Source organism: Elephas maximus, chromosome 19 (assembly GCF_024166365.1).
Source record: "Elephas maximus indicus isolate mEleMax1 chromosome 19, mEleMax1 primary haplotype, whole genome shotgun sequence".
Lineage (NCBI taxonomy): Eukaryota > Metazoa > Chordata > Mammalia > Proboscidea > Elephantidae > Elephas > Elephas maximus.
In genome coordinates, this window is record NC_064837.1 from 27193042 (window position 1) to 27220242 (window position 27201).

The window sequence follows — 27201 nt, forward strand, 5'->3', positions numbered from 1 at the left end:
CAAACCTGAGTGCTTATGACAGAGACTATATGGCCTGCAAAGCTGAAAATATTTACTGGATCTTTACAAAAAAAGTTTGCCAACCCCTGGTCTAGATGATAAATTGAGGAATTTGAGAGAAGGTCTATAGAAATAGTGATGTTAAGGAGCAGGAGCTATAAATGCCAGTACCATAAAGTTTTGGTTTTTAGGGTTTAATTGTTTTTTATAATTAGCATGGGATTTATCAGTGACAAACAATATATTAAGACTCTAATTATGAAATGAACAGTTTGAACTGAGAGTTTGCCATTACGGAGCACAGGTGTCCATAGAGAGAGAAAGGAATCCATAAAGAAGGAAATGTAGCCCTAGCATACTACTTGGATCTGAGGGTAACAAGGATTACAAAATCTTAGTTATATACATGCTAGTTATTGGTTTTCAGCTTTAGGATCAACCATCAAAACAGAAGAGAATGTCAATGTTAATATTTAGCAATGTAAATGCAAAGCTGTCGCTGTCCAAAGTTCAGAGAGAGAGAAAAGGAGCAGTGGGGAAAAAGCAGGGGCACTAATACCTTCATTACATGTAGTACTAAGTCAACAGGCCATGGCTGGAGTTGATGGAACAGGAAAAAGATTCTTGTATATTGCTGTATTCATTGATTCCAAAGCCTACCATTTTTTTTTTCCCAACCTTTAATATCTCTGAAACGGGAATGCTCCTTACTTACCTTTTTTTAAAAAAAAAAACAAAAAAACAAATTATTTATTGTGCTTTAAGTGAAAGTTTACAAATCAAGTCAGTCTCTCATACAGTTATACACACCTTGTTATGTACTCCTAGTTGTTCTCCCCCTAATGTGACAGCACACTCCTCCTCTCCACCCTGTATTCCCCATGTCCATTCAACCAGCTCCTGTCCCCCTCTGCCTTCTCATCTCACCTCCAGATAGGAGTTGCCCATATAGTCTCATGTGTCTACTTGAGCCAAGAAGCTCACTCCTCACCCGTATCATTATCTTACAGTCTAGTCCAATACCTGTTTGGAGAGTTGGCTTCGGGAATGGTTCCAGTCCTGGGCTAACAAAGGGTCTGGGGACTATGACCTCCAGGGTCCCTCCAGTCTCAGTCAGACCATTATGCCTGGTCTTTTTATAAGAATTTGAGATCTGCATCCTACTGTTTTCCTGCTCCATCAAGGGTTCTCTGTTGTGTTCCCTGTTAGGGCAGTCATCGGTGGTTCTTACTTACTCTTGATGATTCCTTAAAAGTATAATTGGCTGTGTTGTTTTTCCTTAGTGGAATATAAAACAATATTGCATCTTATAATTGATGATGTCGTAGATCAATAATACAGTATTTCGAGTTGCAAAAGTAATAGTAGAAATAAAGATAATGATATAACTAACAAAAATTGGGAGAGTGACCAAAGGCAGCTAAATTATCATCTTTTATAGTCAAAGATCAATAAATAATGTGTAAATGTGTTAAATGAAAAAAAAAAATAGCATAAGCATATTGTTTATTTATATTTTCATTTTAAATTCTTCCACTACTTGATTTTTTTAAAAACCATGTTGTATTAGTTCCCTGGGAGCCCCGGTGGTGTAGTGATTAAGAGCTACGGCTGCTAACCAAGAGGTCAGCAGTTCAAATCCATGAGGCACTCCTTGGAAACTTTATGGGGCGGTTCTACTCTGTCCTATAGGGTTGCTGTGAGTTGGAATTGACCCGTTGGCAACTAGTTTGGGTTTTTTTTTTTAATTCGTTTCTTGTGGCTAATAAAACAAATTAACAGAAACTTGGTGGCTTAAGACAACAGGAATTTATTCTCTCATAGTTCTGTAGGTCAGAGTCTGAAATCACGGTATTGGCAGGGCTGTGTTCCCTCCAGAGGCTCTAGGGGACAATCCATTCCTTGCCTCCTGCAGATTCTGGAGTCTGCCATTATTCCTTGACTTGTGGCCTTATCACTCCAATTTCTGCTCCGGCTTCACATCAGCTTCTCCTCTGTGTGTCAAATTTCCCTCTGCCTCTCTCTCATAAGGATACTTGTGATGGCCTTTGGAGCCCGCACGGATAATCCAGGATAATCTCATTTTAAAATGCTTCATTTAATTCCATCTGCAAAGGCCTTTTTCCCAAATAAGGTGGCATTCACAGATTGGTGGATTAGGACGTGGACATACCCTTAGGAGCCATTATCAGCCAACTACACATGCCCATTTCTTATTTTGATTTTTTAAAAATACAAATATTAAACACATGCCCATTTCTTATTTTGATTTTTTAAAAATACAAATATTAAACACATGCCCATTTCTTATTTTGATTTTTTAAAAATACAAATATTAATTTATTCTACAACTTCAAATCCTTCAGTGCCTCCCCATAACCTCCAGGATCAAGTTCAAATATACTGGTTAAAAATACAGTCTCCACACCAAAAGCACAAGCAACAAAAGAAACCTTGATACATTGACTTAACCAAAATTAAACTTTTGTGCTTCAAAGGACACCATTGAGAAAGTGAATAGATAATCTATGGAATGGGAGAAAATTTTTGCAAATCACATATCTCATAAAGGACTTATATATAAAGAACTCTTCCAACTCATCAATAAATGGACAAATAACCCAATTAAAAAAACGGGCAAAGGATCTGAATAAATTTTTCTCGATGAAGATATACAAATGGTCAATAAGTACATGAAAAGGTGCTCAATATTTTAGTCATTAGAGAAATGAAAATCAAAACCACAGTGAGATCTCACTTCACACCCAGTAGGATGGTTATAATCGAAAAGATCAGATGATAACAAATGCTGGTGTGGAATGGAGATATTGGAACCCTCGTACATTGCTGGTGGGAATGTAAAATGGTGTGGCTGCTTTGGGAAGCAGTCCATAGCGACCCTACAGGACAGAGTAGAACTGCCCCACAGGGTTTCCAAGAAGCACCTGGAAATTCCAACTGCCGACCTTTTGGTCAGCAGCCATAGTGCTTAACCACTCTGCCACCAGGGTTTCCATACTGTCTGGTAGTACCTCAAAAAGTTAAACATAAGAGTTACCAAATGGCCCAGCAATTCCATTCCTAGGCATATACCCAAGAGAAATGAAAACATATGTCCACATAAAAACGTGTACACAAATGTTCATAGCAGCATTATGCATAATATCCCCAAAGTAGAAACAAGCCAAATGCCCACCAACTGATGAATGGATAAATGAAATATGATGGTATATCCTCATAATGAAATATTATTTGGCAATAAAAAGGAATGAAGTACTGATACAAGCTACAACATGGATGAACCTTGAAAACTTTATGCTAAGTGAAATAAACCAGAGTAGATTAATGGTTGCTTGGGGCTGCAGTGGGCGGGGGTGGGGGTTTAGAAGGAATAAAGGGGGGCTGCTAAAGGGTATACAGTTTCTTTTTGGGGTGATGAAACGTTCTAATGTTAACAGTGGTGATGGCTGCACAAGTCTGTGAATACACTAGAAACCATTGAATTGGACACTTTAAGTGGGTTGATTGTATGCAATGTAAATTATATCTCAATAAAGCTGTTGCTAGCTGTATATAATCTTTTGACTCAGAGAATCTCTAGAATCACAGAGCCTTTGTTTGGCCCAGTCCCAGGTCCAACAGAACGTGTTGATGGATAAAAGAGAAAATGCCCATAAAGCCTTAGCACCATGCCAGGTACATAGTACACGCTCATTGTGTGCACCCTGTTATTAATTACCCAGCATTTGAGGCTTTAGAGGACTTTGCTCCTGCCTTTTCCCCACTCTAGCCCTCCTCCAGAGCAGTCTCCACGCCGCCCCCCCATCCCCACACCCAGCTATATAGACTTAGCTCTTAGAGCTGCCTAAGCACGGTGAGTTCCAGCACATTCTGTTTCTACTACAACATTCTCTCTTCCTCCTCTGCCTTCACCTGGCTAATTCCTCTTTTCTTCCCCTCCTGTGTTTCCTCAGCTATAACTCTTTTGGCAAGCCTCCCCTGAAGGCTCTGAAGACTGCCCTTCCCTTCCCACTGGCTTGGCTGTTCCTCCTACGAGCCCCGTGTGCACACATCTGTTCTAGCACCTACCCTTCTCAGTGGCCTTTGTCTTCTCATTTGCCTGTTTGCCTCATGCCTTAGTCGTCATCATATGCTCAGTGCCTAGCTGAGTGACAAAGAGTAAGAAACGGAAGTGCTGAACAGCCACTGGACCTAAAGAGAATTATCGCCACATGAGTAGTAGGGCAATATTTCTTCTAAGAAAGGAAAAAGCATTTTTTTTCTCTCGCTATCCAGCCTAAAGAACTTCTCTGTTCTCTGGGGCCAAGGAGCCTGGCACAACTGCTACTGTGCCTTATCTGGGACGTACATGTGTAGGCCTGCCCCACTGCCTGCTTCTCACAGTGTGACAGGAGGTGAGGCACACTGCCTCTCTTGTGACACCAGTGGTCAGGCCCTGTTTTAGCTGTGGCCCAGTTTATTATACTTTATTGATTCGCATGTCTACACATGTGTACTTAATGGGAAGGGACACCTAAAGAGCAAACACAGTGTGATGTGTTTACACCTTGTAGCATATGGAAAATGCATTTGCAAACTCTGTAGGAGGTAACGCTTAAAAAAGCCAACAGTTTGCTGACAAGACAGAATGAGTAGTTTCTAAATGTTCCATAAGCACGACCCGGGGTAAGTCCAAGGAGGCCTGTGTGAAACAGCCCTCTAACCCTTAGAAGTAACACGTTCCCCAACCCTAGAAGCATCCAAGCAAGGGCAGGCTGACCACTTGGGGAGTACAGCAGACAGAGGAAATCGGACTAAATGATCCGGAGCTCCACTACCACCCTGGGATTCCACAATTATACGTTATTGATTGGATTACCTGGTGACAGTTTAAATATGAGGGCTGACATGCTGCACTATTCCATGGGTGCCTTTCATATCACAGTCTAGGTGAGAGGCACCCTGTGCAGTGGCGTGTTGCATAGACTGGGTAGCTGGGAGAGGTGGTCTTGCTAAATCTTGATTAGGTGATCCTACACATATTAATAGGAAACCCTGGTGGTGTAGTAGTTAAGTGTTATGGCTGCTAACCAAGAGGTCGACAGTTCAAACCCACCAGGGGCTCCTTGGAAGCTGTATGGGGTAGTTCTACTCTGTCCTATAGGGTCACTGAGTCGGAATTGACTCGACGGCAACGGGTTTTTTTTTTTTTTTTGACACATATCAATGGAAACGCTGGTGGCATAGTGGTTAAGAGCTACAGCTGCTAACCAAAAGGTTGGCAGTTCAAATCCACCAGGCGCTCCTTGGAGACCATATGGAGCAGTTCTCCTCTGTCCTATAGGGTCGCTATGAGTTGGAATAGACTCGACGGCAATGAGTTTTTTTGGGTTTACACATATTAAAGCTATAAAGGCTTGCTTATTTTTATAGGGAACTGGCTTAAAAAAAATAACTGTCCAAATTATACACATGACTTAATAAAACACTAATTAATAAAATAAATTAACAAAAGTAATTAATTAATGAAACCTTTTAAAGGAATCACCAAACACGAGGGGGACTGGGCTGGTGAAAGTTTTGTTATTGGCCACACCTTAGGGCAGCACTCTTTGCAAATACAAGCACCCTCTCTAGTTCTCAGTGTCTTTTATTGGTTAGAGTTAAAAACACAATGACAAGCTAATAACTGTCAGGGATCCCAGGAAACTATGCCAGATGTCATTTCTGAAAGTCAGCCCATTCACATACAGACAAATGAGAGACTCAACTACATGTTAGTCATAGGTTATCTCACTAGACAGGCACTTGCTTTGGCTTATCTTGGTTAAAACAGAAAGGATCCATACTGGTGCGTGTGTGTGCACACACATCCATTATCTTCTATGCTATTCTAGGTTTGTATTCTAGTCATTAAAAGAAAAAAAAAAAATAGAGAAGGCCAAATTAGTCAAATTTACCATCTTATTAATCCGGTCAAATACTTGATAGAAGATAAAATGAAGATTTTTAATTCTCTGTGATTTTCCTTTCTCTAAGTTTTTTCTGTTCCTGGTAACTGAGCACAGATCTGAGCCATCAGCCTTACACTCCTGAGACGGAGCCACTGCTTAGCGTAGGGGAGGGGAGCAGAGGAGTCCACCCACCTCCCAAAAAAACCAAAACCCAACCCTGTTGCTGTTGAGTTGATTCTAGCTCATGGTGGCTCCGTGTGTGTCAGAGCAGAACTGTGCCCCAAAGGATTTTCAATGGCTAATTTTTCAGTAGATCACCAGGCGTTTCTTCCAAGGTGCCTCTGGGTAGACTTGACCTGCCAACCTTTCGGTTAGCAATCAAGCATGTTAACTGTTTCCACCTCCTAGGGACTGTGTCCACTTCCAAGGCCCTATCAAATACCACCTCCTTTCTGTCCTCTTCTCCCTGAATGCTCATGGCCCTGAGTGTGCATTTCTCTTTAGGTCAAGCAGATAAGAACAAGGGCTGAGGAGTCACAGTGAACTGAGTTAAAATCCTGACTACCACTTACTAGCCATGGGCATGTTAGGCAAATTACACAGCCTCTCTGGGTCTCAGTTTCCTGGTTTGAAAAATGGGAGCAATACCCATCTCATGGGGTTATTAAAAGGTTAGATGAGAAGACTTACATAAACCATATGACTCAGCCACAGCTCCTAGTAAGCAGGCAATAAATGGTAGCATTTCCCTCTATTATGGTTCTTTCTGAATTAATTTTATCACTATTATTAGGCTGTAAACACTTTGAAGGGTCAGATATTTATTGAACTGAATGGGGAAGGGAATGTGAGAGAAATGCAATACCATTCCACTTTCAACTAACAAGACGCTCCTGGAGAATCATGGCCGCTCTCTTCCTTCTGCCCTGATCTGGTCCCTGGTTAATCGATCAGACAAAGGCTATATTATTCTATCAGCTGGATGGTAGACTTTTCATTAGCAAAGAGAGTAGGGTATGAAAGATTAATTATAATACATCATTATTGTGATACATTAGCTAGCAGTTCAAATTTTACATTCAACTGACCCTATAAATTATACTCCAGATTTCAGAAGGTATCTAGATGATATGTTTTTGTTCCATCTAACAGCCTCTCTGTGCTGTATTGAAGAATAGAAGTGGGGTGACTTGTGCACTATTAAAATTAACATCCGTTTCTCTTTCTGATTTCTAAAGGACTTGGGATACTAGGCGGTGTGCATCTGAAGCCATGAGCTAGGTTTCTGTGATAATTAATTTTATTAGTTTTGAACCAGGGCAAGCTTATAATGGAGATTCATGTGATATTCTTTCACACTCCCAGAATACCAGCCCCTGAAGCCTTCACAGACCACGTGCCTGCAGATTCATAGTCCTGGGTTCCCTCCCCTTGGCCCACCCCACTTGGAACACCCAGGCTGCCTGCATAGTTACCCATTCTGATGCTGCACTCAGTAGAAATGGCTCTCCCTCCACAGATTCAGCCACTTTGAGGACAGAACACTAGCTCATCCACTTTCCTGTTTTCATTTGGAATTCGGTAATGAACTCATTAAATCACCAACTTGTTGTGACAGGAAGTCATTCAGATGCTGATGCTATTGCCATGGAAACCATCCCTCTGCTCTGAGCTCTGTCTGTCTCTGCCGAGGAGCACTCAGCTCCATAATTACTGTCACCCCCAAATAACACCCAGCCGTCATGGCTGTGAGCAGGTCCAGAAGCAGGGGCACACAGAGACTCGATTTTATTTTCAGATGATGAATTCTGCTTGGTTTCAGTATTTTTAGCACATTTTTGTTCTGTACCAGTTGTCATTTTAATTCCTACGTGCTGGCTCCTTTCCAACACCTTTCCTAGTGAAGCAGACAAAGGATTTTTTGGGGGCAGCTGTCAGGGATAGTCATTTAAAGAGAACCTACTGTTTCCCCAAATCTTGATGCTTCCAAATATGGGAAAATGAGTTTCCTTGCCTTTTAAGTGAGACCCCAAAAAAAGGAATTCCATGTTCCACTAGGTCTGAGTCTGTTAAACCTAAAAGTGGTATGGATATGTTGGTAATACTCAAATACAAGTTCAAAGATGCAGCTCAAAGTACAAGGTGATACTTACTTTGTTTGGGTTATCTAGACTGTTGTTAAGCTTCATTACTGAAGACTGACCAGGATACCTAAGGGAGAACTCATCTTATTCAAAGCAGGAATCAAATACTTTTTGTATGTTTTACAGCATGTGGCATTTTGCGAATCTTTAAAAATAGCCACCACTTATTGAGCACTTGACAGATACTGTACCATGTATTTCACATTATGTTTTATGATTTAAAATTAATCTGCATGAAAACCCCATGAGGCAAGTATTTTTATCCCAATTTTGCAGCTGAGGAACACGAAGCTCAAAGCGATGGGGTACATTAAACAAATGCCATGCTGTTCATAGTGCATCGTCCTTAACACGTCACACCTCTTGTGTCCGAAGGCATAAAGGTGACTAAGCTGACTCAGAATCACGGACACTCAGAGTAGGGACGGTCTTTCGTGGTTATTTTGTCCGACAAACCCACATCTTCTATAACATCTCAAGTGATAGCCTGGTCTCGGTTTGAGTATCTCCGTGGTGGAGAATTTACTACAAAGAAAAAGCCATCTATATTTGGACAGCCCAGTGTGAAGGTGCCTCCTCATTTGTTCCTAATATGAGTGAAGGGTAATCATCATTGGAGATGCTACTGAGCCATAAACCTGTTCTTTCTGGGGTCATCACCCACTGCGGATATTTGGCTCCCACCAAAAGCTTGTCCCCTAGAGTATCTGTGTATGGAAGGGAGAGGAAGGAAACAAGAAAGAGGCCTAACAAGAAGGGGTTAGAGCTAGGTCAGGATCTGTTTGAGCAGGATCTCAGCAGATCATTGACTCAACCATCATTTATTTGCTCTTGGAAAAAAACCTGTTGCCCAGTACCAGTGGGAAGATGCTGTTTTGACTAAGACGCCAATGGGCGGATATCTGACCTTTTATCTGGTGTCCCTTTTTATTTTATATATATACATAAAATACAAATATGTATTTTCCATAAAACACATAACCATTGATGGAAATATAAACATTAAAATTTAAAGCTGAGCAGTGAGCAGTGATCCCTGGGTCATCTTCTGCAAATGTTAACAAGGTCACAGGGTGGGGACAGGAGTGACCTTCCAACTTAGGGAGCTCTATCTTTAGTGGAGTTAATGTTAATTTCTTTCTGTTTATAGGAATTGTAATTTTAAATACTTTAATGATAGCTAACATTTGGAGAGCGCTTACCATGAGTTGGATGCTGTGCTAGGAGATTTATAAATGGTCATTTGGCTTTGCCTTAGATTATAACCTCCTTGGTGGCAAGGTCTGTGACATATGCCAATGCCAATTATCTGTGAGACCCTGGGCAAGTCTCTTTATTCCATGTGCCTCACTTTCTTCAGGTGTCAAATCAAGGGTATGTTAATTGCATTACTACTTTACAGGTCTGTAAAGTTAAGATGCACAGTGTAAAAGTCCTTTGAAAAGTGTAAATTTCTACAGAGATGTGCCTAATTTAGTGTTCTATGACAGTGAATACCTAAATACGAACAATTTAATTAAAAGCTCAATATTAATAATATCAGTTAGGCCAAATCTCTTTATAATAAATATTATGAAAAAAGATTTTCAAGCTTTAAGCAATGGTACAGAGTTGTGATTTTTTTTTTTTTTTGGTGTTTATTATCTCATGATCTAACCTGTTGCAAAGGTTAAAGGAAAATTTTCCACAGTTACAGTAATCACAGAGGATTAGTAAGGCCTCTGTAATACTGCATCACTAAAAATAAGCATATCAAAGATCCAGGGTCCAATGTCTTTATTTTTTGTTGATTTTTTCCCCTAGGTAATTAAAAAAAGGTACTTGTGAATATACTCTGCCTACTTCTCAAAAGTCCTTGGGGGATAGCCTACAATAAAAGAGATAGAAATAATAAAATTGAAGAAATTCAAAAATAATCTTTTCATCCAGTTCACAGCCATTTCTTCTTAAGATTATCTACGGAACAGCATTAATCTAGAGTTACCAATGAGATCTTCTATAGTTTCTGACACTGAAAATATTTTGTTCACTCTAAGTAAACAGGGAACTACTGATGTCTGGTAATAACTGACTTCTGGGGGGGAGGGTGTGTGAAAAGTCCCAAACTGTAGGATTCAAAGAGAATGACCACTAACATAATTATGAAGTAGATTAAATCACTATGCAACACACGCCCAGATCACATAGTTTGTTTTTATTTAGATGCAAATATGTGGAGTATTATGCACTCTTGGAAACCCTGGTGGCATAGTGGTTAAGAGCTACGGCTGCTAACCAAAAGGTTGGCAGTTGGAATCCACCAGATGCTCCTTGGAAACTCCATGGGGCAGTTCTACTCTGTCCTATAGGGTCCCTATGAGTTGGAATTGACTTGATGGCAGTGGGTTTGGTTTGGATTTTGGTATGCACGCTTACCCAGAGTATGAAAAGAAAGTCACACATAAGGAACATGAGTCACTTACAAGAGACCAGAAGGGCTTAGGCGAACTGGCTAGACAGAGACTCAACCAAGGCTTTTTCTGTCCCTGCTTCACTTCTGTCTCCTGAAAGCACCACCTTGTATGAATCACAGGAGAGAAATGTTTTTGGCAAATGTGCATCGGACACATCCAGCCTTCCTCTCGCTGTTTTTCCATGCCCTTTACATACACACACACACCCTCCAACAGACATTTTCAACTCTAAATTACTGTGCCTACATTTATGGAAGGGAGAACCAGCAGGTCCTCGTCAGCTGAAAATCCAAAATCATATCTCAGAGGCTTTGGAATCAGTGCAGTTTTTTTCTTCAGCAGTCTCACCTCCATAATTAAGTCTGACCTAGACTAACATTAAAATATTTTGCTCTTCCTGAGCAAGCATCCATCAGCATGAGGCTCTATCTTCTCTTGGTTGGCGGCCCATTATCCTCTCTAGCTCCTATATTTTCCACTAGCATGAATGCTCGATGGCCCAGGAAACTCATCTGACTCGCTCATTCCTTGGTATGGTGCCTGGCACATTGCTGGACCTCAATAAATACTTCTTGAGTGAATTGAGTAAATAAATATTTTAGTCTCTCCTGCAATCCCCAGCCTACAAGCATGTTCAAGTCTCCCCCATTACAAAAAAAGACCAGAAAATCCACCTGCCCTTATCTCTCCCTCCAGATGCCCTCAAATTAAATAAACTATGTGGAAAGCAGTGCCCTTCTACCTACTGCCTTCTCTCGCATCACACCTTAGAGTCAAGCTTCTTGAGTGAGTGGTTTATATATGTATTCTTTACTTTTGTACTGCTTATCCTTTATCATTTGCAATTTGGCTTCCATTCCACATTCTACATTGAATCTGTTCTCAGTAAGGTCACCAATGACTTCTGATTAAGGTCTTATCTTACGGCTGGACTTTATCCACCCATGTATGCCATCTGTGCCTCCCTCTCATCCATCTGTTTGTCCCTCCATCTATCCTTTTCCTCCCTACTCTTCTTCTATCCATTCATCCATTCTTCCATGCCTTTCTTTCCTTCCCACTTTGCTTTTGTAAATATAAATAACGCTGGGTTACTGCTCTGGGGTTGAGAAAGACAAAGTCTCTGCAGTGGAAGTGCTTTTCATCTGGTGGAAGATGGGATACACATTCCCTTATGATTATTACAGCACTGTTACTCCAACTGTGCTAGAGTAAGTGAAGCCATGGAATAAACATGGAGAATATTCCTACAGAATTAGTTTTACTCCATGTAAGTAATTGGATACATTTTAACACTCAATTAAATTAAAACTGACATGTGAGGTGAATGAAAAATAGCATTACTTGTTAAAGTAAAACACAGGACTTTAGAAGAAAATTTGGGCTTCCCATAGGCTGTGTTTGGATACGGCCCCAGTGAATGTTAAGTTTACTCTTCCCTACTGCTAGAAGAATTTCCTTAGAAAGGTCTGAGAAACACTGATAAGTAGACAACTACCACACAAGGTGATACATTAGCCCAGAAGTAAGAACTATAGTGCTGAAGAAGCTCCGAGAACAAAGGCTAGAATTTTTGGGAGGGATGGACAGGATCGTCTTTATGTAGGAGGAGACATTTGTGGTAGATCCTAGAAGATAAGTGGCTTATTAGGCGTAGAAGGTGGAGACAGTCATTCTGGGAGGGAGCAGTATGTACAATGATAAGGAATTGTTAAGGCAGCAGATATATGAGAAGAACATAGAGGAGTTTAGGGCAGATGGTAGCAGATGGTAGCTGAAAGAGGAGATAGGTTTTGACTACATAGCAAAGAGTCCTGGTATAATGCTAGAAAGTACCAAAGCTGGAGGCTATTTCCAATCCTTGAAACTCTTGGCATCACTGTATTCTGGTTTTCCTACTTTGACAATTCCTTCTTAGTTTCCTTTGCTTATTTCTCCTCTTCAACATTCCCCAGAGTTCCATTCTTGGCCATGTTTTTCTTCTTACTCTCCACACTTGGCTTGTTTCATTCATTCCTATTGCTCTAACTTAAACAGCTGTAGCTCCCAAATCTACATTCCCCAGCACAGACCTCTGGCCCCAGACTCCCATTCTCGTTGCTTGGATATCTCAAACAGAGCTCACCTATACCCTTTCAAAATGCACAAGTCTTAAGTTGTCTAGGTCATCTGCTATGCGCCTACCCTCTTTTCTAATGCTTTGCTTCCCCGGGTCTTTTAAGTCTAGGTTAATGGAACCACGGTCCATCCAGTTACCCAAATAAAAAAACTAGGTGTCAACAACAGTTGCTCTACTCATTGCCTAGAGCTGCTCAGCTGCTGGCCCTGTCAGCAGCCTCCTACCCCAAACCTCTGTTAAACAGGTCCTTTCCTTGAAATGTCCACTATCACTGCTGGGCCTTAGACCAGGGATTTTCAACTAAGCTGGGAGTTCCCCCTCAGCCCTCATCTACTGAGAGTCATTGTGTGTAATGAGAGATATATTATGGATGGGCATATGCTCTGCACTTGGACTGTGCGGGGCAGAAAAAGGGTTGTAAATGACTGGCTGATCATACCCCTCTTGGTCAACTACAGTAACTGGTTCACTGGTCTCTGTAATACCAGGTCTGTCCACCTCTGAAACATTTTCCACAATTCTGAAGTTATCTTTTTAATAGGGAAGTCTGATTAATAATGATAGATCATTTAAATTTACAAAACAAAATCACAGAAGAGTGAGGGGGAAAATATAAATGGATATTTATCTGATCTCTCGGTGGGTCAGACTTTCTAAGTGTTCATACAAAGGCTAAAGGAAAAGAGGTGATCATATAAAAATGTAAGATATCTGCCAAATAATACAAATAGTCCCTGACTTAGGACGGGGTTCTGTTCTGAGGACTCCATTGTAAGTCGATTTTGACATAAGTTGAATACTTTTTTTAGTTTTCATAGCCTGCTATAGGGCAGTGTTTTGAACAGTAAATCATAACATTGAACATCTGGGAGTGTACATCTGAGGATGATGACATCAGCAAATTATACGTTGCAATATCGTATGTAGTATATTTTACTAATGATAAGATATACAAAAAGCAAAAACAGATGGTCCTAAGCACGGTTCGTTTCAACTAGAATATGTTGTAAGTCGGAGACTACTGTAAGGCAATTTAAATGTTAAACTGGGAAAATATTTGCAACATACATGGGGGTCAGTGGTCTTAAGATATAAAAAGCTCTTACAAAATGATAAATATCTTTATTTATCTTACAAATGATAAATATATCAGAAGGAAAAACAGAGGCAAAGGATATTAACATGCAATTCTCAAAATATGTTTCACTGGCAAGTAGACCCATGGGGGGAAATGTTCAATTTCATTTAAGAAGTGTAGACTAAAAGAATGGATCCACAAGGTTTTTCTCTGTCAGATCAGCAAATTAAATCCAGTGCTGAGTGGGTATTTGGTACCTGAGGCACATCTAACCTTTGCTGGTGGGGGGTAAATTGGTACAAGCTTTTAGGAAGCCAATCTAGAAACATGCATCAAAAGCCTTGAAAATCCACACCCCCATCCCAATATTCCATCTCTAGAACTCCCGAGGAAACAATCACAGATATGAATAAATATATCCCTCTAAGGGTAATTATCACAACATTGTTTAAAATGCTGAAAACTGGAAAGGTCCTGGATGTTCAACAATAGGGGTTGGGTCAATAAATTCTAGTTCATTTTTAGCATGAAACACTAGATATTAAATATATGCCGGAAAAGAATAGTTAGCGACACAGGAAGACCTCTTTAGAGTGTTTGCTCTATACTGTGAGGTGAAAACAACAGCAGTTATAAAATCGCTTGTACAGAAAAATCTCATTTTTTGGAAAGAAATATCTATCTCTATGCAAAGAAGATCTAAAAATTTCAACAATGGTTTGAATGCGTGCTTATAGATTTTTTTCTCTTCAATGTACTTGTCCGCATTTTCCAAAATTTCCAAAACACAGAGTTACTTGTGTTATCAGAAGAAATATTTTTAATGAGAAAAACAAAATCTCCCTCTGTTTGGGCTGCCTGTCGTCTACTGGCTAAAACTCAAATCCTTTCGCCTGAATACGAGGCCTGTCACAATCTGGCTCCTCTGCTTTCCAGGCTGGTTTTCCTGCACTTCCCAACTAGAATCCCATATTCATGGCCTACGGAGTCCACTCAGCTGCACCTTGGAAGAAAGGCTTGGGGATCTACTTCTGAAAATCGGCCACTGAAAACCCAATGGAGTACAGTTCTACTCTGACACACAAGCGGTTGCCATGAGCTGGAGTCGACTCGATGGCAGCAGCGGGAACTGGCTTGTAAGGGTGGCCAAACTGGATGGGGCCTGAGCTGCTCCGCTAGTCTAGTTCAGAGGTCAGCAAACCTTTTCTGTAAAGGTCCAGAGACTAAATATTTCAGCTTTCTGGGCCATACAATCTGTCACAATTAGCTATAGGCAATATGTAAATGAACAAGCATAGCTACATTCCAATACAACTTCATTTATGGGTTTGATGTTTATGTAGTTTTCAATGTACTGCATTTTATATAATTATTCTTTTAATTTTTTTCCCGAACCATTTAATAATACAAAACCATTTTTGGGTTGCAAGCTGTCTAGTTTGCCAATCCCTGGACTACTAGTTCATCACCGTTTACCTGTGGAGACAGCTGTGGGACAGGGGAAAGAGTAAGTCCCAACACTTGAGCACCTAAGCGCAACAGAAACAATTTATGCCTGTGCACCACCAGGCTGGAAAGTAACTATGGGCACTAGACAGTTAACATTTACTTACAATGGAGCAGCAGGGGAAAAAAAAGACTTTGCTCTTGGAAGTAGAGAGTGTTCTTTGAAGCTTGATTAAAGTGTTCTACTTTACACTTTGTGGAAGCACATTATATTCGTCCTTTTTCAGGGCAGGATAAACAGAAAAGAAGCCATGTACTGCTATCAGCATATGCTCACACCTGTTGTTGGAAAACAGCAAACAACCCACTCTCTGTTCAAGGGCTCACTGACAATAAAAGAGCCCAGAAATGCCCTTTCCTTTCAGGAGAAAAGGCTTCTTCCACATTCTCACCAGTTTTGCCACAGAACGAATTCCCAGGGAGATGAGAGGAAACAGAGGTCATTTACAAGGTCATCTCTTCTGCCCCGTTCATTTGCCATTTTAACATGTGCTTCCAGCTAAATATTTCACTCCTTATGCCTTGAACAGCACGAGTGCCTGACATCTGAGAGGCAGTGTAGTCTAGGGGTTAAGAGCACAGACGCTGGAGTACATGGCCTGGGTTCTTGTCCATTACTAATTGGCTGTGATCTTGAGCAAGTTACTTAGCTTCTCTGTGCCTCAGTTTCTTCAGCTATCTAAAGGGGATAATAATAGAACTCACCTCCTGGAGTTGTAGTGAGGTTTATATGAGTTACCATGTGTGTAGAGCCTAGCATGGAGTACTAGATAATTGTTAACTATTTTTATGATTATCTGCATGTGTTTACAAAGTACTTTAGCATATGCACATGTGTGTTTGTGCACACACATGCATGTGCTCAAGTGCACGTGTGCACACACACACACAATTTGAGTTTATCCTTTTCATGGATGAAAAACCTGAGGTTTAGTGGCCCAAGGCCATTCAGCTAGGACTGGTTCTTCTAATGCTAAAATCCAATCTTCTTTTTATTGTGAACGCAATTGTCTGTCAAGGACTTTTAAATTACTGAATGGGATTTTGAATTTCATGCCCCCTGCCTGCTGAGGAAGTTCTTAAAGAAAAGGTTATATAAAAAAAAGTTTAACCAAATCACATATTTGTAATTCATACACAGTAGGGATTTTAATTGTCTGAAGTAACGTCTGTTTTTTCTCATCGGCTTTAAAAAAAAATTTTTTTTTTTTTAGTCCCAATGTCTTTTATCACACTTCCTTACTATTTCCATTCCTGGCACTCTTTTTACTGTCTTAAACATCTTTGTTTTCACTGATATCACCTGGCAACAATTTGTTGAGATTTAAATAAACGATATCCATTCCCAGTCACAGAACTTTAAATGAAGTATCTGTTGACTCGGTGTCAACTTCTGTGTTTATCAATGCTATGTTGTTGCAATGCAGTGATACAGCTGCTATTCTACTAGTACCTCTCATTCAACTGCAAAAAAAGAGTGACAAATAATACGCCTGATGCTAAAATTAAGCTGTTTTGGGGAATAATCTGGTCCCTTCTTTTTACATAAAAGGGTAATTGATTCATATGGACATGGAAGGTCATCAGAGATACAGAGAGAGTTTGTAAGTATCTCTGAGATAAAGCTAAACCAGACAGTAGTATTCTAGGAAAGTTATTGCAAGAAAGAAATATGTGTATGTAGACATATGAACAAATTTTAACACCCAGAGACAACTAAAATAAATGATCCATGATATAAAACTTTTATGCCTAAAGTTAAAATTCTGACTTTCAAGGTTAGCTGCTGAGTATTCCAGAGAAAGCTACATTTTTGAAGATACACCTACTCTTCACTTATCAACTTTCATTATGCAACACTTCACATTTACCACGATAGTAAAAAATCTACTATCGGACTACGTCTGGCAGTAATGAACGCCGAGGGATGAGGCGAGAGTAACACTGGCTGTGATGGTTAAGGTTATGGGTTAACTTGGCTGAGCCATGATTCTTAGTGGTTTGGCAGTTATGTAATGATGTAATTTGGCAGTTACATACGATTGTAGCCATTCTTCATTTTTGTGATCTGATATGATCATCCTCCATTTTTGCATACACTGATTTTCCCATAATGACCTGGTCTTTGGAACTTAACCATGTAGCTAAGTGAGGTGTGGACGTATTTAGAAGTGAACCAACAGCATTTATAACCTCTATCACTGACTCAGCCCTATTATACGTTTTGCAGTTTTCCTTTTTGCTTTCATTTTTTTCTGGTTTTATTTCTTTTTTTCCTAGTTCTTCAATTTCAATGAAAATTTACATGTTCATTGTAGAAAAATTGCAAAGTATAAAGAAGTAGAAACAAAATTCTGTCTATAATCCTATCTTGCCATCTAGAGAAGCATTATTAATATTGTGACATTAACATGTTAACATTAATATTTACATATCCTTCTTGTCTTTAACTTTTGCCATAAAAAACAAAACGATCGTTTCCTTCAATTTTCCCTTGATTATCAAGTTATATATGCTCATATACATATAAAGCTGGAAAGCATAGAAAAGATGAAAGAAGTCAAAATAAAAGCACCCAGAATTAAACATTTTGGCATATTTTCTTCTAGCCTTTCCTTCTATGCATATTTTCTTTTAAAAAATTATGATCACAATTTAGATAGAATTTAATATACTTTTAAAACTTATTATATCATAAGCACTTTCTTTTGACATCAAAAAGTTTATAAACATAATTTTTTTTTTCCTCATTAAACTTTGTTTTAATGGGTCTCAAAATTCTGTGACAGATTTTTGGTCAAGTTGTTTCCATTTAAAAAGTGCTGATTTTAAAAATGAATAACTTAAAACTACCACACAAAAAAAGAAACAAATTGTCCACAAAACATTCCTTTCCTTCTGAAGGTTTTACGATGCATTGTTATCATTGACCAGTCTCTTACTATTAAAGTGGCCAAATGAGACGAACAGTTCTGAGACCGTTCTTCCACCACTGATTAAGACTGGGGTGGCAGGTGTTACGGGTATCATTCATTTAGCCTTCTGAGCAGACTTGGTGACCTTGCCAGCTCCAGCAGCCTTTTTGTCCACTGTCTTGATGACACCCACAGCAACTGTCTCATATCATGAACAGCAAAACGACCCAGATGAGGATAGTCAGAGAAGCTCTCAACACACATGGGCTTGCCAGGAACCATGTCAATGATGGCAGCATCACCAGACTTCAGGAATTTTGGGCCATCTTCTAGCTTCTTACCAGAATGGCAATCAATCTTCTCTTTGAGCTCAGTAAACTTGCAAGCAATGTGAGCTCTGTGACAATCCAGCACAGGTGCGTAGCCAGCACTGATTTGGCCTGGGTGGTTCAGGATGATCATCTGAGCAGTGAAGACAGCTGCTTCCATTGGTGGGTCATTTTTGCTGTCACCAGCTACATTGCCATGATGAACATCTTTGACAGAGACATGCTTGACGTTGAAGCCTACACTGTCCACAGGCAAAGCTTCGCTCAAAGCTTCATGGTGCATTTCAACAGACTTCACTTCAGTGGTGACATTGACTGGAGCAAAGGTGACCACCGTGCCAGGCTTGAGAACACCAGTCTCGCCAATACCACCAATTTTGTATACATCCTGGAGAGGCAGACGCAGGGGCTTGTCAGTTGGACGAGTTGGTGGCAGGATGCAATCCAGAGCTTCAAGCAGTGTGGTTCCACTGGCATTGCCATCCTTACGGGTGACTTTCCATCCCTTGAACCAAGGCATGTTAGCACTTGGCTCCAGCATGCTGTCACCATTAGAACCAGAAATTGGCACAAATGCTACCGTGTCAGGGTCGTTGCCAATTTTCTTAATATAGGTGCTGACTTCCTTAACAATTTCCTCATATCTCTTCTGACTGTAGGGTAGCTCAGTGGAATCCATTTTGTTAACACCAAAAATTAGTTGTTTCACACCCAGTGTGTAAGCCAGAAGAGCATGCTCACGGGTCTGCCCATTCTTGGAGATACCAGCTTCAAATTCACCAGCACCAGCAGCAACAATCAGGACAGCACAGTCAGCCTGTGATGTTCCTGTAATCATGTTTCTGATGAAGTCTCTGTGTCCTGGGGCATCAATGATGGTCACATAGTACTTGCTGGTCTCAGATTTCCACAGGGAGATATCAATGGTGATATCAGCAGCTTCCTTCTCAAATTTTTTGATGGTTCTTTTGTCGATCCCACCGCATTTGTAGATCAGGTGACCAGTAGTGGTGGACTTGCCTGAATCTACGTGTCCAGTGACGACGATGTTGATGTGGGTCTTTTCCTTTCCCATTTTGGCTTAGACTTTGCGATAGTTTTCACGAACACGTGTGTCCTGGCAGCAAACCCGTTGTGAAAAAAAAGGCTATAAACATAATTTTTAATGGCTGCACAAAATTTCATCATATGGCTATACCATCATTTACTTAGATATTCTTTTAGTGTTTAGGTTGTTTCCAGTTTTTCACTATTTATAAATAACTGCTATAGGCATCTTTGGAGCCCTGGTGGTGTAGTGGTTAAGAGCTTGGCTGGCAACCAAAAGGTTGGCAATTTGAATCCACCAGCTGCTCCTTGGAAACCCTATGGGGCAGTTCTACTCTGTCCTAAAGGGTTGCTATGAGTCAAAATCGACTTGATGGCAATGGGTTTGGTTTGGTTTTATATGTATCTTTGTATGTAAATTTTTGTCCATGTTTCTGATTCTTTTACTATGATATATTTCTCTAAAAGTTCAAAATCAACAACGTTTATCTTCTTCTTCTGGCTCTAAATGTATAACACAATCTTTGAAATAACTGCTATTAATGTTTTATTACATTTCCTTTCAGCGTTTTTAAGGGTAGGAACACTTTAAAGACTTCCGATTCATATTTTCAAGTGGTTTTCAAGATTTGTATCAATTACCTCTCAGCAGCCACATACCAACACAGAATCTTACTACAGTCTCACAAATGTAGAAAGAATATTATTATTAAAAAACTGCACTGACTTGAAGGAAAAATAGTTTCTTACTGTTTCGTTAACATACTTTTGATTATTAGTGGAGTTGAGCTTTGTTTCTTCCAGTGTTTACTAACCACTTGTTTCTTTTGGTGACTTGTCTGTTTTCCTTGCTAAAATATAAAAAAATATAAGGAAGCAAATTTTCACTGTATTGCTTATTACTCAGTTTGAAATGGTTCCCACTGTTGTTCAAACCCATGGGCCGAGACTTCAAATTAATCTCATCCTCCACAAATTCATTACTTATGATTTAAAAATACTGAAAAAGTCATCCAGTTCTTCCTTCCACCTCTCCCTTTCCCTCACTGCACAGATGACATTCAATCCCACCATAAAAAGCAACTATGTATCAGTTTAAAGATAAGCTACTAAATAACTGATTTAATGTAGTAGTTGTTTTTTAACCCCTTTCTTGATTACGTATGATGACTGTTTTGGTTTACTCTGATTCTTGCTGGTCTAAAGGCTTCATGGGAATATTAAGTAGCAAGAGACAGTAAGATGCATCAACAATTGATTCAAGTCTGCTTCACTGAGCTTTATGTGCAAGAAGCTGGAAGCCAGCTTGCTGCCTACAGGCTGCCCACTGATGATTAGGAGACGATCTGTAGAACTATTTCCACGTTACATACTGGTTTCCAATGACCTGTGCAGAGTCCCTGTGGCCGTCGGAGCTCCTGCACAGAGGCACGTGCAAAGCCCAGGCAACAGAAGGGGTGGATCCTCATGCTGCCTCCTTGCCTTCCCTTTCATGATCTGGTCAAACTGAGCTGAGAAGGGGCTGTCAACTAGCAGGCAGATTGTTCCTACCCTCCCTCTGAAGTTTCTAGTTACAAAAATATGGATATGAAGCTCAAGTCAGCTTTCTTCACAGCGTCACTGAGAAAAATCTCGGTCAGCACGTGATCTCTTCCCTTTCTAAGCCGACACCCTATACTTAGCAATTACCATTAAGTGACCACACAGTCAGTGTTGTAGCATCATGTACAAACCAGGGTGAACTCCATATCTGCGCCGCCCTCTAACCAGAACCTACCCACCTGCCTGCTTTCCTTCCTTTCATCCTTCAATATTTATTCAGGGCTTCCTGGGTTAGGTGCAGGAGTCCCTGCATGGTGCAAACAGTTAACGTGCTTGGCTGCTAACCCAAAGGCTGGAGGTTTGAGTTCACCCAGAGATGCCCTGGAAGAAAGACTTGGTGCTCTACTTCCGAAAAATCAGCGATTGACAACCCTATGAAGCACAGCTCTACTCTGACACACATGGGGTCACCACGAGTTAGAGCCGAATCATTGGCCACTGGTTTTTAACTGGTGCTCGGTGCTATGGGTGACGGGAATGTGTGTGTGTGTGTGTGTGAACCTATAGTTTAATGGGGGAAATAAACTAAGCATATGGATAACTATAAGACAGAAGGTAATAGTGACCACAAGAGATAACAAATAAAGAGCCATGGAGTCTATTGTACGTAGTTTCACTTCTAACCCTTAATCTAAGGAGTCATCCAAGAATCAAAGCCATGCGATGTTTATGGGACAGTGAAGAAATCAATCCCCAGTAATTTCCTGTGTTGTGTTTTGTTGTTACAATACAAAGAGCAATACGTGATAATCCTAGAAACAACACACCCCCAAATTTCACAACTATACAAACTAGTCCATTCCTCTTGATGATAACTCTTCCAGTTTCATAACATAGACAACTAGAAATAATGTCATTATCTAGAAAATACACTCACATGCTAAACCTGTTCCTTAAAGGAAGGATTCTTCTTTATAGCAGCAGAAGGCATCCTGGAAGCACCCACTTTTACAGTGCAGTATGCTCCTCAGTTCCTATGAAACCTTGGCCCACTGACCCCAGAGACATGGCCATATGAAAGTGGGAGCTCAGATTCTGGAATCTGCTCAATGCCTAGCCTTCGATCCTCTGCTTTGTCACCTCTGCCCCCAAGAGCAGCCATTCATCACCCAGCCAGTGGCAATGTGGCTGTTGTGGACATCTACCTATTTGGGACTGAACTGAACTAAAATGTGGGATCAGTAAATACTATGAAGAAATGACTTTGTTACCAATGGTATGTGAGCAAGGAGTCCAGAATTCAAGGTCAATTCCATGTACCTGTTTCAGAGTGTGTTTCTAAGAAAGACTGAGCATAATGATAGGAATTCATCTCCGTGCTTCTAATAAATATTCATTTAGCATAGTTACTGGGTATTACTGGGTATCAGGAGAGGGAGAGAGGGGAAGAGGGAGGGAGGGAGCTGGAGGGGGAGAGAGAGAGAGAGAACAGACACAGTCCTCCCTCATGAATTCCTCACAACCTGCTGGAAGTGATAAATAATACATTAAAAAAATATGCAAAAATGAATTACAACTGTGGTGTTATGAAGAAAAAAAATGGGACAATAACATGAGAACATGAACTTGTTTAGGGAAGGAGGTCAGGGAAAGGCTTCTCTGGGGAAGTAACATTTAAGTGAAATCTAAAGATGAGGAGAGTTAGGAGACTAGATCATGAAGGGTATTCCCAGAGAGGGCACAACTCCCAAGAAGTAAGTCTCTGAGGAAGGTGGTGAGGGGCACGGCTTGTTGAGAAAGTAAAGGGAAGCCTGTGTGGCTGTGCAGATGAGTGAGGCAGGTGAGAACTGACAGGAGGCAGGCCACAGCATATAGGTCGCAGAAGTGGTTTCAGACCGTATCTTAAGAAGCTACTGAAAGAGAGTAGGGGCGTGATACGATCTGAAATTCAGCTGAGCACAACCAAAATTGGGAAGATATTTTTTGGCCCATTTAATTGGAAACAAAATTGAGCCAATTAAACGCCCGTTGCACTCCAAAGCCTGTGCTCTCTCTGCCACGTCATGCTGCCTCTCAAGGCAGAATGTTTCAGTAACCTGGGCTCCAGGCTTGGCCAGGCCCTTCAATATTACTTGCCATGGTGGGGTCTCATTTTGTGATCATTCTTAGTCATCAAGTCATCAAGGCAAAGCAGTCACCTGGGAAGGAGGCATACGTGCACTGAAGTACACCTGCAGAGTGTATTTTACTGAAAGTGCTTTGTGTAACTGAGGCTGTAGCTGGTTTGTTCAGTGGCGCTAATGAGGTCACTGATACAGGTTCGGTCTCCGCGTCCAATTAACTCAGTTCTGTGGCTTAGAGACTACACCCAAACCCAAGACATCCGTCTCAGATACGCATTCACTAGTTTCAGAAAAGGTGGCTGAGAAATGTGGGTGGCTTGGTAAAACCTGTTTGCAAGACTAGGAAAACAATTCAGAAGGCAAAGCACAATAATGGTCGGTAGCAGCTTCCTCAAAAAGATTATACAATGTTTTAACCCAAGCCTGGGTGATCAGAGATCCTCTACATTGCTAAGAACTTCCTTTTCCCCAAAAATAGTTTTGGCATTTTTTCCCCCAAGTATTTCTCGGAATCCTGTTTGTATCCCTGGATGTAGCAACAACAACAACAACAACAACAACAACAGAAGCCAGATTGCTAGATAGGTAGCTAGCTAGTAGCAGTATTTCTGAAAATTACTGAGAACTTAAAAGCCTAAGATACATTCGGGACATCTATGCAATTTTGATGCAGTTCAAAACCTTTTCACTGGAGACAGAGACCTTCCAATAACTGATACTTCGGCAAGTCTGTGTTTTGAATATGGTTAGTTTTTCAGGCAGTTTAATGCCTAGTTCTACTTTCCCCTCTGTGGAGAGTTTCTCTCTGCCTCTAGTTTCTTCCTCCTGCATTGTCTTCCTCATGACTGCGGGGCTATCTTTCCAGAACACAGACTAGTTAGTGCACTTGTTTTATGTAACCTACCAAACCCTTCTGCACAGCGTGTGAAGGGACCTTGTGATTTATCATCCCTCTAAGGCATTGGGTTTTGGGTTAAGGCACTTCAGAGTTAAAGAGGCAGCTCTATGAATTAGTATGTGAGGGCAACAGGCATAAACCAGGACTGTTCTGGCAAACTAGGGCCTATTGTCATCCTATGTAGGAAGTGCCTGACAACTGGAATGGAACCCACATCTCCTGGCACAGACCAGCCACTGAGAAGTACCTGACCTTCTCTGATTGCTCTCTGTGCTTTCATGCTTTGAACCTCAACCTGCTGCCTTTCCCTGCTTCTCATGCTTCCAGACCCGCCCGAAGAGCAGATTCGCTTACTGCCTGAGGCAGCCAGGGGGTCCTGCCTCTATGCTCTCACACACCTTTAGGACAGCGCTTGCTGGATTATCATCACTTGTTTTACCGTATGCCCTCTCTTGACGGTCAGCTCTTCAAGGCCATGGGATTTAAATCATCCTTGTGGCTACCCGAATATGTAAAGAGTGCTTTCTCTGTCGTCAGTGGTCAGTAAGTGTTAGTTGATAATGAATAATGAATAATGAATAATGAATAAATATGTTCCCTGATTAGATAATCTAGTACCTCTTAAAAAATACCCCGTGATCTGTGTTGTACATAAATGTTGATAACTAAAATGCTATGTAACAGTACCACTGACTGTCCTGGTATCATAGAAACTTTGGCGTGGATTTCCATGTAAGTGAGTGTATGGAAAAAGTAATGCTATATGAGCAATTTGTCTTCTCAGTTGTGAAGAGAGTGACAGGCATATCTCACTCCCATTGTTCACTGGGGATGAGCAGACTGCTCTAGGCTGGAATGCTGAGCCTGCTCAGCGGTGACTAATCTTGGAAGTCTTGTGAGGTGCACTGGCCCAAGGGCAGTAGAGGCTTCCTGGACTCTCAGATCTGTATGACAAATCCTGCATTAGTCGCTCCCACAGAGAAGACACCGTGAAATTCATGTGAGGCTCTTCCCTATCTAACCTGTTTCTTACCATGGTGAACACCCATCCGAGGTGAAAGGAAGTTCCGCAGATCGAGACAGTAAAATGTCACCTCCCACTGGATGAGCAATGGAGCCCACGCCCAGCAGCGTGAATTCCCTGTCTCGGGAATGTTTTCCCTCACCCAGAGCATTAATCTTGGCGTGATGAGCAATAATTGGTAAACGCTTACATCTAGCTAAATTGGAATTTCCACATATATTATATGATTTACATCAGGAAGTAAACGCAACTCAGTAGTCATCCTACTATGACAGCTTTTCAACTTTTGTTGATCTTCAGCACATGTAATGTGAATATATTAATGAGCCAGAAAGTAAGAACCATGAGTAAAGGGGAGATAAAGGACAGAGAAGGAGTCTGTGAAGGCATTATTGAGTGGGTGGCTGGCTGACGGCAGCTGTTGCTCACGTCCACTGAGAACTATTGGGAACCCCAGTAGAGGGCATTCTGGTCGGAAATAGGACAGTTTCCTGAGCCAGATGTGTAAGGTCATTAAAGGCACTACTAAGAGCCATGGGATACATTCCTCTGGAGTCCTTAAAAACAGAGCAGGTATTAAGCAATCGGGATGAGTTCTATTTAAATCTACCATGGCTGGGATTGGCTGGAACTTTTAAATTTTCCTCAGCCCTACAGTCTCTCAGTACTCCATCCTTACTCACTGCCAGAAAAGAGGCCAGAAAAGGGTATTTCTATCATTCATGCACAGGTAGGTGAGTTAGTGAGAAAGTATGCAAGCAACTCGTGGGACTGGAGAGAGAAAGCTGGGAGGGGAAAGCTGAGGTATGGCGGTGGGTCGGAGGGTGAGGGAAAGGTCATCGGTAAGTTAGGGGTCAATGAATTGACCACAAATTTGTAGTTCAAATATATACTTCCAGCGCTCCCTATGGCCCTGCCCTTGGCTGTAACATCCTGCGTCTGTTCCCATGTCTGCTGTCCTTCTGTTCCCTCAGTTTCCTGTAGCATGCCTGCCTTCCTTCCCTGGGACCCCAATTCTATTACGTTTGCCAAATGGCGTAGAAAAACTGAACATTCTGATAGAGGCTGGGACGGTAATTCCCTGTTCTCCAGAAGATGCCAGACGACACAGGACAGGGTTTAAGTTAGAGACATTGAAACTTCTACAAGTCAGGAAAGGAAGTGACAACTAACCTTTCCTTTTGACACTTGGTAGCATACCACCTTTGCCGTCTAGAATACTTTAAAATAAAAATTTCCTGGCATTATTTTGAAGAAATGAGACTATTATCCACCCCCCCGCCGCCCCATGTTCAATTAATTTTGGGAAAATCAAAAAGCACTTCCATTCTACATCCAGAAAATCTGATTTTGTTGAGGCAATTAAAAACAGTACCTTCTTACTTTTTACCAAAGTAACCTACGTAGAGGACTGGAAAGAAAAAAAAAAAGGGCAAGGGTTCCTTGACCCACTACTCCCATTTTCTATGCTTGTTTTAAATTGCTTCTATTTTTAGTTCTTTTGATGGTTACTTCCAATCGCTAAATAACATGCTTATACTGCTCTTTCTTAATTTACCAGTTTTAGACATTATCCACTGATTTCCTCTTACGACAGATTTAGATTTTTTGCCACTAATAACATTCTCTCTCCTCCTCATCTATAACTATAATCAATATAGTTACATTACTTTCGATTATCTTTAGTACATTAAATAATATCTATGTCCTTTGTTTCTGCTCCATCAACAAGATATTTATCTCTTTATTCCTTATTTTACAAAACCCCCCAAAATAAAACCAAACTCATTGCCGTCGAGTCGACTCCGACTCATAGTGTCCCTCTAGGACAGAGTAGAACTGCTCCATAGGGTTTCCAAGGAGCGCCTGGTGGATTTGAACTGCTGGTTAGCAGTGAGGCTATATCTAATCTCCATCTTCCTGTTAACCCTTCTACTTCCTTCCCAACCCCCAACTTCCGTTAGCCCCAGTTTTACACTGTCAAAGTTGAGAACACTTCTTCTGTAACATACCCAACATTGAACTCTTGATTCTACCTCCCGTAGGTGCTCCTTTCCAAGTATGCTACT

At 40.9% G+C, this 27201-nt stretch overlaps 1 protein-coding gene and 1 pseudogene across 2 annotated transcripts in view; both read right to left on the minus strand.

Annotated features, from left to right (window-relative positions):
- The window catches only part of MYO1D (myosin ID), a 348885-nt gene that overhangs the window by 39858 nt on the left and 281826 nt on the right, over positions 1-27201 (minus strand). The window lies entirely within an intron of this gene.
- LOC126063096 (elongation factor 1-alpha 1-like) lies at positions 18133-19979 on the minus strand (annotated as a pseudogene).